Below are 15958 nucleotides of genomic sequence, written 5' to 3'. Positions count from 1 at the left end.
AAATGACTGCCTCTTGATCCTCTGGGCGCTGAGCCAGCCTGCCTTCTCACTTTGGTGGGAATGTCAAAGACCTTTATTTGAATGTATTTTTAGTTTGGGTTTCTGTCTGCGTGCAAAGTGTATGTGGACTGCGGATTTTAGCCCCGGTGCTGAAAGCAGCAGCTTGTTATTTCTAACAGGAATTCCATCTTCCTTTGGAACAAGGCCCCATTGGGCCTCAGCCTGGCTTTGGAAGCTGGTTCCAGGTTCTGTGGTGTGTGTGTGTGTGTGTGTGTGTGTGTGTGTGTGTGTGTGTGTGTGTGTGTGTGTGCTCTCCTGCTTAAGGCTTGTCTTGATAACCTACATGGACCCAGGACCCCCGTAAGGGAAGCATCTTTACATCTGAGCTGATGCAAGGAGCAATAGTCACAGCAGCTCAGACCAGGTTCCTACATGTCATCTTGCCCTGTCCCTGCAGAGGACACAATGGGAGACTTCAAAAGGGAGCCTTTGGCTGACCAGGAATTGACTTGTCACCTTGCTGCATTTGGATCTACTCAGCAGAAGGTGCTTCCTCAGGTGGCACAAAGGGCACAACCCTTTTACTCAGTGACTCATCTGTAATTTCTAGCTAACTGGGAATTTGGGCAAAACCTGCTTTAGAAGACCAGAATGTGCGAAACTGGAGGTCACGCCTGGGCAGAAAGTATTCAGGTCCGTGGGAGGGCTGGGACCAGAGCCTCCGCGTGCCTGCGTCTGCCACCTTCTTCGGGCAGCCTTTGATGTCCCCTCATTATCTTGGCTCCTCTTGCCTCTACTGCCCTTTTCAGCCACCATTTTAATCTCTGCCTTGTGGCTTTTCAGTTCTGCTGCCTGATGTCCCTCACCTCCTCCTCCTTCCCCAGCTTCCTGAGCCAGGGCCAAAGGTTGTTTAAGGTCCCTGAAAATTAACTTTAGTCTCCCACAAGGTGAACTGTTGCTGTCTGACAAAGCCTCACACCCCCCAGTGAGCTTGTGAAAACCTTCCACACAGAAATAGCCTCACGATTAGGTCGTGAGACTCAAGACTTTTCATGTACTTGGCCATATATTACTCCCTCTGGTTTTTCCTCCTTGCTTATAAGCTGCAATGAATCATTTCTAGATCTTTCCAAAGAATTCTTTTAGGTAATTTCTAGAGTTTTCTGTTTGTTTATTTGTTTGTTTTACAATGCCTTTTGAGGCTCAAACAGTTAGTTTGGGAAAACTTTCTGACACCTATAGACCAGCTCTTTCCTCCTTGTCTACCTTGAATGGGATGAAAAACTATGGTCAAACAGGATGAGAGCACACCCACTGAGAGGGAGGGTAGACTTCAGAATGGATTATAGGATGCACACCACACTGCTTCCTCCTCCAGAGGCCTAATCCTGGGAGATTGGCATTAATGAATCTTAAGTGAAGCCTCAAGTTCATCCTAGGGTGGACCCAAGTCTTTGGGGCCCCGACCATGCTGACTCAGTTTCTAAAGAGTTCTCCAAACACAGATGGCTTTTAAGGTAGGTCCCTGAGAGGCTCTCACAAGTTAACTCTGATTATTCCTAAACTTGAGTCCGTATTCATCAAGGAGAAAATGCCAGAACGAGTGCTAGTCATCACTCTGCTGTAGCCTTTCCAAGTGCCTTGTCTGGGCCACCTTCAGGGTGGAGAATACTGTACTTTTTGTAAGTTAGAAGGTTAAAAGCAAGAGGATAGTCTATTTTCTGGTCCAACACATATTCATTCATTCATTCATTCATTCTGCGTGAGTAAATTGAAGCTACCTATGCTTGAGGGGACAGGAATACTTATGTATAAGCAAGAACCTTTTATGGGGGAGAAAATATTTATACATAAACATTTATAAAATGCAGTAAAAAATGAATACCTGGCACTGAATGTGTATGTGCCTGTATCTGTGTGTGTGTTTTATTGTGATAAAATGCACATACCATAAAACTTACCATTTTAGCCACTTTTAAGTGTAGAATTTAGTGGAGTTAAATACATTCACATTGTAGTGCAACCATCACCAGAACCTTTCATCTTTCTAAACTGAAATTCTGTATCCATTAAACAATAACCCCTATTCTCCCCTCTCCTCAGCCCTGGCAATCTCTATTCTATTTTCTGACTTTCTGTCGCTATAAATTTGACAATTATCAGTGCCTCACATAAGTAGAATCAGTCTATATTTATTCTTTTGTGAAGTTGCAAGCACTTCCTGTGTATTAACTCATTTAATCATAATCCTAGCTCCATAAGGTAAGCAAAAATTATTATCCTTATTTTACAGATGAGGCAATTGAATTATAAATAGGCTAATGGAGCAGTCAAAAGTCAATGTTTAGAGAGATCAGAGAAGGAACAACCTCCCTTAATTTGGTTCTCTGTCCCCAGGGGTCCATAAGCCACTTAAAAGGAAGCAAAGGATCCTCTTGTTGGAGGCCACCCAACACCTGCCAGCCTCAGCTCCCTCTCTACGAAAAGGCTGAGCAACTGGACAGGCCATTTCTGTTGGAGACAAGAGGGAATATGCTGCATGAGTTAAGTGTCCTTGTCCCCACCCTCCCTCACCCACGCAGTGCAGGCTGAGCTGGTGACCCGGGCAGGATCTGAGCCAAAGGATTAATCTATCACAATGAGACGTTCTATTTTGGGCAGGCGGCGAGGGCAGATGCCTGGAGCCTGCACACCAACGAGGCAGCTCACCCAGGGAGGCGCCCACACAAGCCCACGCGCACCCACGACTCCCCTCGCCCCCTAATGTGGAGAAAGGAACTAGACAGGGGCAGCTAGTTCCCTGCTGACACCTTAGGAGTATCAGAACTAGACAGGCTGGTGCCAAGGGACTTCTTAGATGGGCCCTTCTGTGAAAACCCAATTTTCTTCCCTAGACTGTTTAGAATCTGCAAAGGCCACGTCGCTTGCTGCACTTTCCTTACAAAGCCAGCCCATCCTGCCCTCTCAGGGTGCCCTCCTGCCCCCCTGCCACGCCACGTCTGCTGACATCGCAGTGGATTTTTTCCTGGATCCACGTCAGTTACCTCCCTGGGTCCAGGCTCCAGCCCCTAAATTAGGAAAAAGAAATTAATTGACTCCTCTACTCCCAAGTCTAGTCCCTTCTCAAGGGTTTCAAAGGTCAGAAAGCCTAGCTTTTTGATGTGAAGCAGCACCTCGGTGCCTCTACAGGGGTTCTGTCTTGCTACTTCCTCCCTCCCATGACCTCTGACCGTTTGATCTTCTGCTCACACTGAACTGGATGGAGCAGCCCAGTGGTTCACTGGTGGTGGCACTCCCAAGGTATCTCGGAGAGGAGCGGAGAAAAGAAAAGCAGTGGTTGGAGAGAAAGCCCAATTGAATGGCATGTGTTTCATGCCTGAGAACACAAACATAATTAGAAAGTCCAGTATTAAAATTAAATTGCGTTTGAAATCAACCTTGACAGACTGAGAACTCGTTTGTAGATATCAGTTTTTTTCAGGCAGAACAAAGCATATTTTAGATCATGGATGAGAGCATTTTTGAATGTTTTATCAGAGACTCTGTGAGAGAGTTTTACAAGCCTAAAGCCTTAAATATCTAAGATGGAAGTTAGGAAAACATTTAGAAAAGAAAGGGGTTATCTCTGTTTTTGTCGGCTTTTTGCGCACGGTTTTAAAAGGTCGGGATTCGCCCTGGCCGGTTGGCTCAGCGGTAGAGCGTCGGCCTAGCGTGCGGAGGACCCGGGTTCGATTCCCGGCCAGGGCACACAGGAGAAGCGCCCATTTGCTTCTCCACCCCTCCGCCGCGCTTTCCTCTCTGTCTCTCTCTTCCCCTCCCGCAGCCAAGGCTCCACTGGAGCAAAGATGGCCTGGGCGCTGGGGATGGCTCTGTGGCCTCTGCCTCAGGCGCTAGAGTGGCTCTGGTCGCAACATGGCGACGCCCAGGATGGGCAGAGCATCGCCCCCTGGTGGGCAGAGCTTCGCCCCTGGTGGGCGTGCCGGGTGGATCCCGGTCGGGCACATGCGGGAGTCTGTCTGACTGTCTCTCCCTGTTTCCAGCTTCAGAAAAAAAATAAAAATAAAAAAAATAAATAAATAAAAAATAAAAGGTCGGGATTCTATTCTAATCTCGCCAGTGTGGTTAGCTAACAATTACTATTTAATGTTTTCCCTATTTCCACCCATTTCTCTAAGACTTAGTCTTTCTAAAGATTAGTCAATGAGGATCTTTGATTGGTCAAACATCAGAGTACAAAAAGCTTCTAAAATGCTCACAAGCACACACTATATAGGCGTAAATGATAAATAACTCACAAGACCCAGACCTTTTGGGTCCTCGCTGGACTTCAGTGCATAGAAACTTGGGCTTTTCCTGCTGCCCTCTGCCTTCTGCCAACCTCCCCGGCCTCCTTACTGGGCCCACACAGGAAGCGAACCACCGAGGAATGTCTTACCAAGCTGAGTTCTAAGGCGTCTTTGGTACTTTGATGGTACATGAATGATCCCGGCTATGTCTGATTGACAGTCAAACACACTGCCTCAGATGAACAAATGGCATGTGTTTCATGCCTGAGAACACAAGCATAATCCTCTCCTACCTTGTTTGCTCTTAAAGAGCTGCTCACATCTACTGCTAATGCTCAGCTGTGCCTATGGCCCTTAGCTGTCTCTGCTTCAACCCCAGGCTTGCTTTCTGAGTCTTGGCTTCCATTAAAGACTCTATCTCACCCACTCTCGCTCCAGCACATGAAATTCCTTATCTTCTGAGGCTAGATTCGGTTCATTGGAATAATAGAAAAAAGGAGCTGACTATGCCTTAGAGATCAGTTGTGCAGTGGTTTTTAAACCACGTTCAAAGATCCTTGGGATTCCTTGGTCTCAAGCCACAGGGGCTTGGGTATGTGTATATGTATGAGTGAGTATGTGTATATGTTTGAGTACGTGTATATGTGTGAGTATGTATATGTGTGTGAGTGAGTACTCACAGCAGCAAGAATCTGGAAAAATAGAAGCTCCAAAAGTCCCTCATGCACACAGATATTATTTATCAACCCCAGCCATTGGTAATGACTGTTAACTGTTTACATTGGAGACTTCACTGTTTAATGATTCTATTATTTAAAGGAAATAATTTGCAAAAGACAGTGATTACATCTTACCCCTTCATTATCCACAGGGGAGCTCTGGGTGGGCCCAGGTGGGATTTCCACACTGCATTCTCCACACAGAAGAGATGTCTCCTGGTTCCAGCCCTGAGTAACAAAGGCAGAGCCTCACGACTCCATCTGAGCCAAGGTGTGTTGTTGCCAAGAATAACCTGGCATCAAGGGATTCAAACTCTTTGCCTTCGAGCTCTGGCATTCCAGTCAAGGCAGGGTTGGAGCTGTCACAGGGAAGCACAGCAGACTGGTGACAGTAAATGCAGTCTAGCATTTGGCTGGAACTAGAGCACGGCTCAAAAATGATCGCAATGAATAAACCTTGGTAGCAGCATTCTTTAAACAAATATGTACCCCGTGTTAAAACCTTTTGCATTAAGACTTGAATTTTATTGCTGTACACTCTCAGCTTTCTAATAATCACCTAAGACTGCTCCCGCTGGCACCTCTTTCTTCAGAAAGAGTGTTTTCCCAGGAACCTAGATGTATATAAGTTAATATAACTACTATCTTTTTTTTTCTTTTCTTTTCATTTTTCCAAAGCTGGAAATGGGGAGGCAGTCAGACAGACTCCCGCATGCGCCCGACTGGGATCCACCCGGAATGCCCACCAGGGGGCGATACTCTGCTCCTCTGGAGCGGCAACCAGAGCTATTCTAGCACCTGAGGCAGAGGCCAAGGAGCCATCCTCAGCTCCTGGGCCATCTTTGCTCCAATGGAGCCTCAGCTGCGGGAGGGGAAGAGAGAGACAGAGAGGAAGGAGAGGGAGAGGGGTGGAGAAGCAGATGGGCGCTTCTCCTGTGTGCCCTGGCCGGGAATCGAACCCTGGACTCCTGGACACCAGGCCGATGCTCTACCGCTGAGCAAACCAGCCAGGGCAACTACTGTCTTTAAAGAAGAAGATGCCTATGTTCTTCACACTTAAAATACCTCAAAACAACTCACACCCAACCTTATTTGTACCTCGGTGAGATTTAACTGCAGTCCTTAAGAGAACACCAGACTCACCCTTGAGCTACAGTGGTTGCTAATGTGTATAACTCAGAACATGATCATCGTAATATTATTTATGAGGTTTTCTGTGTACCAGATGCAATGCTGAACAGCATAGATATTGTGTATTTAACCTTCACAACATCCCTATTCGAATCTCTCACCACGTTCACTGTATAGGAGAGAACACTGATGTTAAAATTCAAGAAGGAATGCATCCAAGGTGAAAAGTTAGGTGTGGCAGAAGCAGGATGCAAGCAAAATCTACCTGACTCCAAAACTCATTATCTTAATCTCGATGTTATATGTGGATATATATATGACCTCTGACATAGCCCTCACTAAATGGGGGTGACCAAGGTAAGAGAATATGAGACAAAGGCGCCTCACTTTGATTTAAACTTCTCTGGGCTTCTACTCTCAATACTAACAGACTCCTTTCTCAACTAATAATAAAGTGATGAGCACCATGAGCTCAAGAGATTTATATGAGATCAGTCAGTCCCATGGCATGTCTTGCTGAAATAGTCAAATACCCAAGGCATTGCTCAGACTCAGCTGCCAGTGCCTGGCTTGCAGTCACTAAGCCCAACACAAGCGAAGAGACACCCAAACGAAATCAAGTAGAAAACAGGTGACTTGGGAAATATGGGTGGCATCTGGAAGACTCATGCCTTCAGCTGTTGTGCACTGAGTGTACAGCTGAGTGCTGAGCTCGGGCGTGCCTGTGTGGCTCCTCCCCTCCCCTGCTCACTTATCCTCCCCATCAGCCAGTTGTCTGGCCAACTGCAGAGACAACTGGCTGGCCTTTCTTTCTCTATATATGTAATTAAATATGTGACTCTAAGTCACATATATAATTTCACTTAACAACAAACATAAGAGAGTAGAGAATGAATGACCTTATTTCTCAGGAGGTAAGAGAAGGTACAGTGCACACGCCCTCTGCACAGTAAATGCCTTGGTGTCGGGGCACCAAGTGAATCCCAGTGGGGTTCATTAGAAGTGGGATAGAGCACTGAGTCATAGATTTTAAAGTCCACAAAAAATACCCCAGGATCTTATTAAAACACAGAATTTAACTCATCACTTAGACCTAGAGTTCTGCATTTATATCCAGCATCCAGGTAATGGCACTTTGGCTTGTCTGAGAACCATACTTCAAATAACAAAGGCTTAGAGTAAGAACAAGGTAATTGGGAGCAGAAGAGTATAGGGCAAAGAGAGGAGACAATAGCCCTAAAGGACAATTCAAAGATGTGACAAAACAGGGAAAGTAAGAGAAGGAGGATGGGAGCTCTGCTTTATCCTGGCACAACTACATGTAACAGAATTGCGGGAATCTAATTCTTCTCCGAACTGATGGGCTAATCTAAAGATGTCTTGGTCTGATTATTGTTGTAAAAGGATCTAGGTGGGTGCTTGTGTTTGAGAATCATAAAAGTGTTGAAAAATGTATTCATGCTAGAATTTCATTCAAAGGATTAAGTCTTAATAGCTGGAGCCTTAGTTTCAAGGCTGTTATTTAATCTCTCCAGGTTGAGAAATTTTAGTCTGTTTTGCATGTAACAAAGGTCACATGCGCGCGCGCGCGCGCACACACACACACACACACACACACACACACACACACACACAAATGCTTAGACAAAGGAGTCCATACTCTGGTCTGTCTGGAGAAGGGCTAGACTCAAAGCTCAAAGTCTGATTCAATGGAATAAGTTGCCCGGCTTGGCTGAAGAACTGAAGCTTGGTCATTCTGCTATTTGCGGACGGCGAGGTTCTACCTGCACGTGATTTTCTGAGTAATACCAGGCAGACTCATGAACCAGAACATTTCCAGTTCGAGTCTGGTCACAAATTTTTATTTTTTTTTTGCCTCTCTGAGGTAGTCTAATTTTCCTTTTTTTAATTTTATCAGTTACCAAAAGTCATGCTGCTTCAATAAAGTTTCTCTTAGAAATCTGGGGAGACTAGTCAGCCATTGGCCACAGAAAGACCACTCAAACCCAATCCTTGGGCTCTAGGTCTTCTTGTTGACCCAGATATAGTCTTGTTTCAGACCAGACCTAAGGATCTGAGAAGACAGACATATCTTTTCCTTGTTCTGAACTTGCCCACTAAGGAACTGCATGTTGAGTTAGTGTGAAGATAGTTGTACTTCTTGATTTATTGTTTCATCATGATCAACCTACATAAACTATATATATTAAGGTTCTCCAGGCAAAGAGAATCAATAGGATATATACATTGATTTATTATAAGAGCCTGGTTCATGTGGCTACGAAAACCAAGAAGTCCCAAGACCCATGGTCAACAAGCTGGAGATTGGGGAAGCCTAATGGTGTAGTTCCAATCCAAGTTCAAGTCTGAAAGCTAGAAACACTCATGTCCCAGCTCAAAAATAGGCAGGCTCAGAAAGCATGAACTCTCCCTTAATCCACTTTTTTATTTTTATTCAGGCCTCCAAAGGATCAGATAAATTGCCCCCCACAAAAGCTATTCCAGTGTTAATCTCTCCAGAAACACCCCCATAGACACACCCAGGATAATTTTTATAACTCAATATCTGGAGACTTTATGGCCTCATCAAGTCGACACATATTTACTTATTTGCATCATCTTTTTACCTCTATCTGGTCCAGCTTCTAGAATGTCATTGTCATAAGACCATAAACCCTCAGTTGCAGCCAGAACCCCTGGTTTCTGTTCATCTACCTCTCCCTATTTCTCATCTAAGTTTGACCACTTCTCCAAGGGCCACTTATATTTCACACTCTTCAGGAAGCATGTACTCGTCACTACTGCTCTCTGTAACTCTGTTTCTTTGGACTTCATTTACATTATAAATATCTATATGCCTTTATTGCCACTTTATCACACACTACCTGATCTTTCTTGTGTTGGGGCAGTAAACCAGATCAATTAAAAGCATGGACATAGGAATTATATATACCTAGGCTTAAATCTGACTTTGCCACTTATTGTCTGTATCACCATGGATAGGCTTTCCAAATTTTAGGCTGTGCATTAGTAAAATAAGAATTATTATAGCCTATTTTGCAGAGTAGTAGTAAAGGTTAAATTAATGAGAATAATGACAATATAACCTATTGCATATGTGACTAATGTGGTCCTATCACTGAGTGTGATGATCAAAGACAACAGTCCAATTAAAAAAAACTCTTAACCTCAAAATAATTCAACTTTTTCCTCACATTTCTCTATATCAGGAAGGAACATATACTACAGTCCACAACAAACCCTTTAGAGTCCCCTTTCTTTTCCTGTGTGTTTTCTTTACACCTCACAGCTGCTCAGAACCCTTCTTTTCACGACTTTCAAGTAACTCCTCTCCCAGTTCTAGACCATAAGAGTCTTGCAACCTTACTCCCATCCTTTCTTCTCTCTCCCCCCCAGTCCTGAGTCTTCTCCCCACAAGTAAATATAAAGAATAAGTACAGTCAGACCCAGAGAAGGCCAACACTCTCCCACACACATTTGGAGGGTGAGAAAAGAGGAAAGGCCAACAAGCAGAGGCAAAAGACCAGATTCTTACAAGTTATTTTTGCTCTGCTGCATTTGTAAAGAATTTAGCAGTACCTGATACATAGTACATGCCCCCAAAAAGGCTGCTCTTACTATTTTATTGCTGTCTTATATTGTAGGATAAAAGAAGAATTAATGTTTCTTTTCTTTATAAATATGAACATTTCAACTAGATTGCAAATCCTTTTAAGAAAAACTTTATTATACTTCATATCAGCTCTGCCCAATAGAACTGTCTGCAATGGTGGGAACAGTTTACCTTCTGTGCTGTCTGATATGGTGGCCATTAGCTACACTTGTGTATTAACTACTTGAAACATTTTTAGTACAACAAAGAAACTGATTTTTTATTTTTTAATAGAATTTATTGTATTTGTATCACAAAGTCCAAAATGACTAGTGGCTATATAGGACAGAGCAGACAATGCCTACCATAGCACTTTGCACACAGTAGACAGTAACATTTATTAACTGGATGGATGAATAAGTGATTAAATGAACCAAACTATGAGCTATACACCTTATAGTGTTCATATCGCTAAAACTAGATAATTTTACAATCTACTTACATAGGTGAGCAGTAGCTACTTCCCTGTTGCTTTATTCTCTGAATAGCTTTCTTGCCACAGGAAAAATAGCAAGTGCTATAACAAATAAATAAGATTCTATATTTAGGTCTTACTGTATCTTAGCTCAGTATAAATTCATTCTGACTCTGAGCCAACTTCTCTTGTTTTTTAAAAATAAAAAAAAGCCCTTGTGATTTACATGTTTTATTTAATGGTGGGTTCTCATTATGACATTTCCCTTTAGGAATGAAAGAGGATGTTATTGTCAATGCAGCCACAAGCAAATTCAACCATCTTCCTCGGCACTGAAGAGAAATGTCAGAAAGGATTAATCATGTATAAAGATTCATGATCATGCTATCCCTCTCATATATTGAAGGACTTAGCTGTGTTAAAATACTTGTGGATCATTATGAGCTTGTAAGGGCTGCCAGCCTTGAAATAACATTTATGTCAGTAGCTCTATGACCTCAACTGTCTCTACACAAAGATAGAAAGAAATATTTCACTGATATTTCATCTGAGTGAGAGTTCTTTTTAAGGCTATTGAGTCTTGTAAAGGAACATCTTCAGGTTATTTTGAATTTATTTCTTTATATTGTTAAGTTTTTTAAACACCATTTGAAATTGGCCCTACATATTTGGGTCTGTTTCCTCTTCCTAAGATGACAGTTAAGAAACCAAGATAAATTGAAGTCATAAGGTGTCCCTAAACAGGGCAAGAGGAGAAGCTTATACATATTCACCTGAAGCCAAAACATTATACTAAGTGAAATAAGCCACACACAAAATGACAAATATTGTATTATTTCACTTTATGAAATACCTAGAATAGGCAAATTTATAGAGGTTAAAAAGTAGACTTAAGGTTTCCAGAGACTGGAGAGAGGGTGGAATGGGGAGTATTTGTTTAATGGTTACAGAGTTTGTGTTTGGGGGAAGTTTTGGAAATAGATAGGGGAGATGGTTGCGTAACATTGTCAATGTAATCAATACCACAAAATTGTCCACTTAAAAATGTTAAAATGGAAATTTTTCTATTATATATATGACTACAATAAAAAATAGAATTGAGTCTCATAAAAGAAAAACAGCTTTCTCTGGGAGAGGTCAACAGCCATGTTTAACCCAGATATTTAGCCCAGCAAAATCATATGGAAAATATTTCATGCTGGAACTTTGTTTCTGACAGATAACATTCTGGGGGGAAGTAAGGTTGCCCTCCAAATAAACTTCAGTAAGATCATACCTAATGAAATCAAATAGCAGGCAATGAAAGATAATTTTAAGAAAGGCTGCTGGCAGACATCATGCACCTTTAGGTGATATACCAGAGCATAGCTGTGTCTTCCTGCAAATGGATCGTGGGTCCATTGTGAGGAAAAGAGTGATGGGCGAGAACCAGTGAACTGACCTCATGTAGCCTTTCTTGAGTCTTATGCGACTGTGGTGTGACATTAGTACAAGAAAGTAATCCCAGGGCCACTGTACATGTCTTTTGGTGTGAAGCAGGATTGCAATTAAACAATTTCGAGCTGAGAACCACATTTTTTCTAAAGATCTCCAGAATGACCCGTTGGGAGCTTAATTCACATCTTTTAATGAGAGCTTAACCCACTTGCTCTTCCTGCCTAATTGGAAGTTGATAGGAAGCCACCATCATCTTGTAGTTACCCTCAGGTTTCTCATCTGTTTTTCATACCACAGAGTCAAGAAATGGTGAGGTATTTTAGGAAGGATATAACTAATGATTCATTTCCTGTATATAGGAGTCAGGGTTCAGGCAAGAAAAGAGCCAAGATGATTATGACCAGAATAAGGGATTTATTTTAACAACAAGACTGTACACTAGTGTGGGAAAAGCTGGGAAAGCTCTAGCAAGAAGAGTCAAAGGGTCAAAGAAGACATGACCAACCATTCAAACTTAAGCACTGATATGGATGACATGTTGCATCTTTTAGGGAAATCTGAGAAGCCAAGCATGTCTAGCTGCCAGATGAGGGCCTTGAGAAGCTCATGGAAAGGTCTAAAAGAGGCTATACCTCTCTATACAGCTATATATGAGGCCATCACCAAGCACTATGGAGGGTTTGTTGCTACTGTGGGTCCAGAAGCAGAGCTAAGGGGAGCAGAGACCAGTGGGAACCCCTGAGATTCCCCTACTTCTGCCTATCACCATGTATAACCACATGACTTTTGTGATTTGTTTTGCTTTCATCTTCCAAGTCTCACACAAGTCTCTCCTTTGACAAAATGTCTGGACCATGTCATTATCAACATAACCCAAGTTGAAACAGCACAGTCTAGCATCACAGTTTCTTGCTGTCTTGCAATTAATGTCCAAACTTAAGCTTAAAAAATGTTCCTTAAATTAGAGTAGAGAAAGATCTTATACATCTTCTTATTAACCTTTCCAGGTGAATAAAACATTGTAAATTGTTTTTAAAAATAATTAAGACTATTTCACTTCTTTCCTCCTGACACTATTCATTTACTTCATAACAACTGATGGTGGAAAAATATAGCGTTTTGTTGCTCCTCATCACATCAGGCTGAGTCACAAGTTTGTCCTTTTACATTTTCAGTTCAGTGGTAAAGCATGATTTATCAACAAATTGAGCAGCTTCTAAATTGGCAGTTTTTATATAATGCCTAGAATCCAGAAGTCAAGTATTTTTTGAAATGACAAAAGCTTGAAAACAATAGAAATATTTATCATTTGGAGAGTGGTTAAATAAATATTAGAACAAATACTCAATGGAATACTATGAAGCCTTTGAAAAAAATGAGGCACAGAGCCGTATGGAGCTAACTGAATGTTACTTTGTTAAGTGAGAATAGTGTGTATGGTACCATTAAACAAAGGATGCATATAATGTGTATATACATAAATGCATATAATTTCTCTTGTCTTTTGGGAAAGTGACCGGGGATGGAGTGGTAAAAAGAAAATAAAATCTTTGAATTTTGTATCATATGTTTGTACTGTTTATAAGTTATATAGATAGATAGGCAAATAGAGATTAGGTAGGTAGATGTAGATAGATAGATAGATAGATAGATAGATAGATAGATAGATAGATAGATAGATAGATAGATGATAGATAGATAAGATAGATAGATAGATAGATAGATAGATAGATAGATAGATAGATAATAGATAGACAGACTCACATGTTCATAATAATGTGCTCTGTGATACAGTGTGATCGGACATATTCTAGCCACATATCTTCTGCTCTTGATATCAGAGATGCCCGGGAGAAAAAAATGTTAGTTGTCATACTCCATATCATAATTAGAACACTAAATTCACATATTGGGTAAATTTACCAAAATGTACACATAAAAGTAAGACATGGAAAAAATTTCCTACTTTTTCTGTTTTGCCTAATTTTATTTCTCAATGTGACCAATATTTTTGGGTATGTTTGTATATACATTTTGTTACATGAGTTTAAAGATAGATGCAAATTACTTGTTAGAAATGCGTCTTCTTTGAGACACCACCAATTTTCAAACTACAAAAAGAAGTTTCCTGTTCTGACAGTCAGAATCAGCTATTAAAAGGTGAGTATCATTACTAATCTAAGTCTGTTAAGAAGCTTATTTGACACCCCCACTCTTTCCTGGACCACCTGCTATAGGAGGATTGGATTTGCGGTGCTCTCCTTTGTAATTCATTTCCTCTGTTTGAATTACATTTCTTTTTTTTATATATACTGCCCAGATGTCTGACAGGTGCTTAGCTTCTGGAATCCTTCACTCAATAATCACACATTCTTCTTTGTATGTAGTTTTCTGAGGCTCACGAGCAAACCCCATTTTGCATGAAGGTACAAACTGTTCTTGTATATACAAATTATAGCTTCCAGAGGAGAGCACATCAGTGCGGACTTTGGTTGGCACTGACTCCTGGGAATAGGGATGGGCTGCTCTTCGGCTCTTCTGTCTGTTTCGTCCTGGCCTTTTATTATCTAATGCTCTTGCTCAAAATACTCAGCTGTGATCATTACAAAGAGGACCCTGGGATACAAATCATGTGGAGATTTTCTCCTCCTGTACTTCCTGGGCCATCTCTTGATTAATATTCACAATTAGAAACACTGAAAAAATTACCATTTTGGTATCTTGCAGCAATTTTTAGATTTTTTCTTACAAGAAATCCTGGCCTTGCATTTTCTATCTCCAGTGGCCCATCTGTGTACAAAAAGGCATTTACCCTTCATGACATCCTTGGTTCTCTCGCCACAACTATGCAACTATCTTATGTATTTGCTTGATCAAGAACAGCACCCTGGAGGTGAGGATTGTACTGGCATTTCCCTGCAGCTGGGCCTTCAGTTTTCTACTCTGTCTATAATTTCCTGTTATTGTTACAGTATGAGAAACTGACTTACTAGTCTCTCTCCCAATAGAAATGGTTTATTTATAGATCATTGAAGAATGAATGAAGCTAATGCTTTTGCCACCAGCATGGGTATTATGTCACACCTCTCCTCTTCTTCAGGTAGAAATTCTCAAGATCCCAGGAAAGGTCATTGGTTTTGGATGCCTCATACACTCCCGTACACTTCTCCTGTGCTCCGGGTCCACTGGCCTTCTTTCTGTTCCCTCTGACTCAGGGCTTTGGCACCTGCAACCTGGAATACTAATCTCTCAGAAAGCTAATGGCTCACTCCTTCATCTTCTTCAAGACACTTTCAAATGTCCCTTTCTTATTGCTCACCCTCTGTTATAAAATTATAAGCCTCGGCGCTTCACATCCCACGTTTGTTTCATTTTTCCTCTGAGGTGCATCACACCACTGCCAGCCCCACGAGGGGAGGGACCTTCGCCTCTGGACACTGCTGCATTCCTTTGCTGGCACAGGGTCAGTACTCCACACAGAAGAGTGAATGGATGGGTGTAGTTTTGATTCTCTTACCCTTCTTTCTGGATGGATTGACCTAAAACTTTTACTCTGAAGGCATCAAGATGGGTTAATTCAAAGGAATAAGAGCGAATACTTATCTATAAACTACTATGTTCAAGTATTTTGCATTTAGACTCTGATCATTTTATCTGTCTAGCACCACCAACACCACCCACCTCGACCCTTTTCTGGAGACTGTTCTCCTGTCCTCTGGGAACCTTTCCCTGCTGACTCCACCCATATGGCTATCAGGAGAGCCTCCATGTTAGCACAATATGACTCCCAGCTCCTGGCTTTCATTGTTGAGACAAGACCAGCCCCAGAAAACATGGACTCCAGACCAGGAGATCCAGACTCAGCCTAGTGGTGCTACTGAAGCAAGAAACTATGAATGTGCTGGCTGCTGTATTTTTGGTTGTGCAGGCTGGCAAACAAAGCAGCTGGTTGGCAAAGGGGGTAGAACAACCATGTGGAGAGGCAAAGACACTTGAAGTCAAGGAGGGCCCTGATTTGAAGTTCTGATCTCAATTCACTCTTGAGGGTTCAGCTGCACCCCCATCTTAGACTTTATACACTTATGTCGTTATACTACATTCTAATTTTCTTAAACTAAGTAAAGGTGATTTCTATCACTCATTAAGACAAGTTGATTATCTCATTCAATGTAGACAGAAACCTGATGAGGTAACTAATCTTTCTCCAACATGACAGATGAAGACGTCTCGGAAAGGCTAGGTGCCACGTCCTTGACTGTTGGAAAGCAGCAAGACTGGGATCTGCTCTCAGGCCAGG

The sequence above is a fragment of the Saccopteryx leptura genome, chromosome 6 (genome assembly GCF_036850995.1).
Source record: "Saccopteryx leptura isolate mSacLep1 chromosome 6, mSacLep1_pri_phased_curated, whole genome shotgun sequence".
NCBI lineage: Eukaryota > Metazoa > Chordata > Mammalia > Chiroptera > Emballonuridae > Saccopteryx > Saccopteryx leptura.
This window is presented reverse-complemented; position numbering follows the sequence as displayed.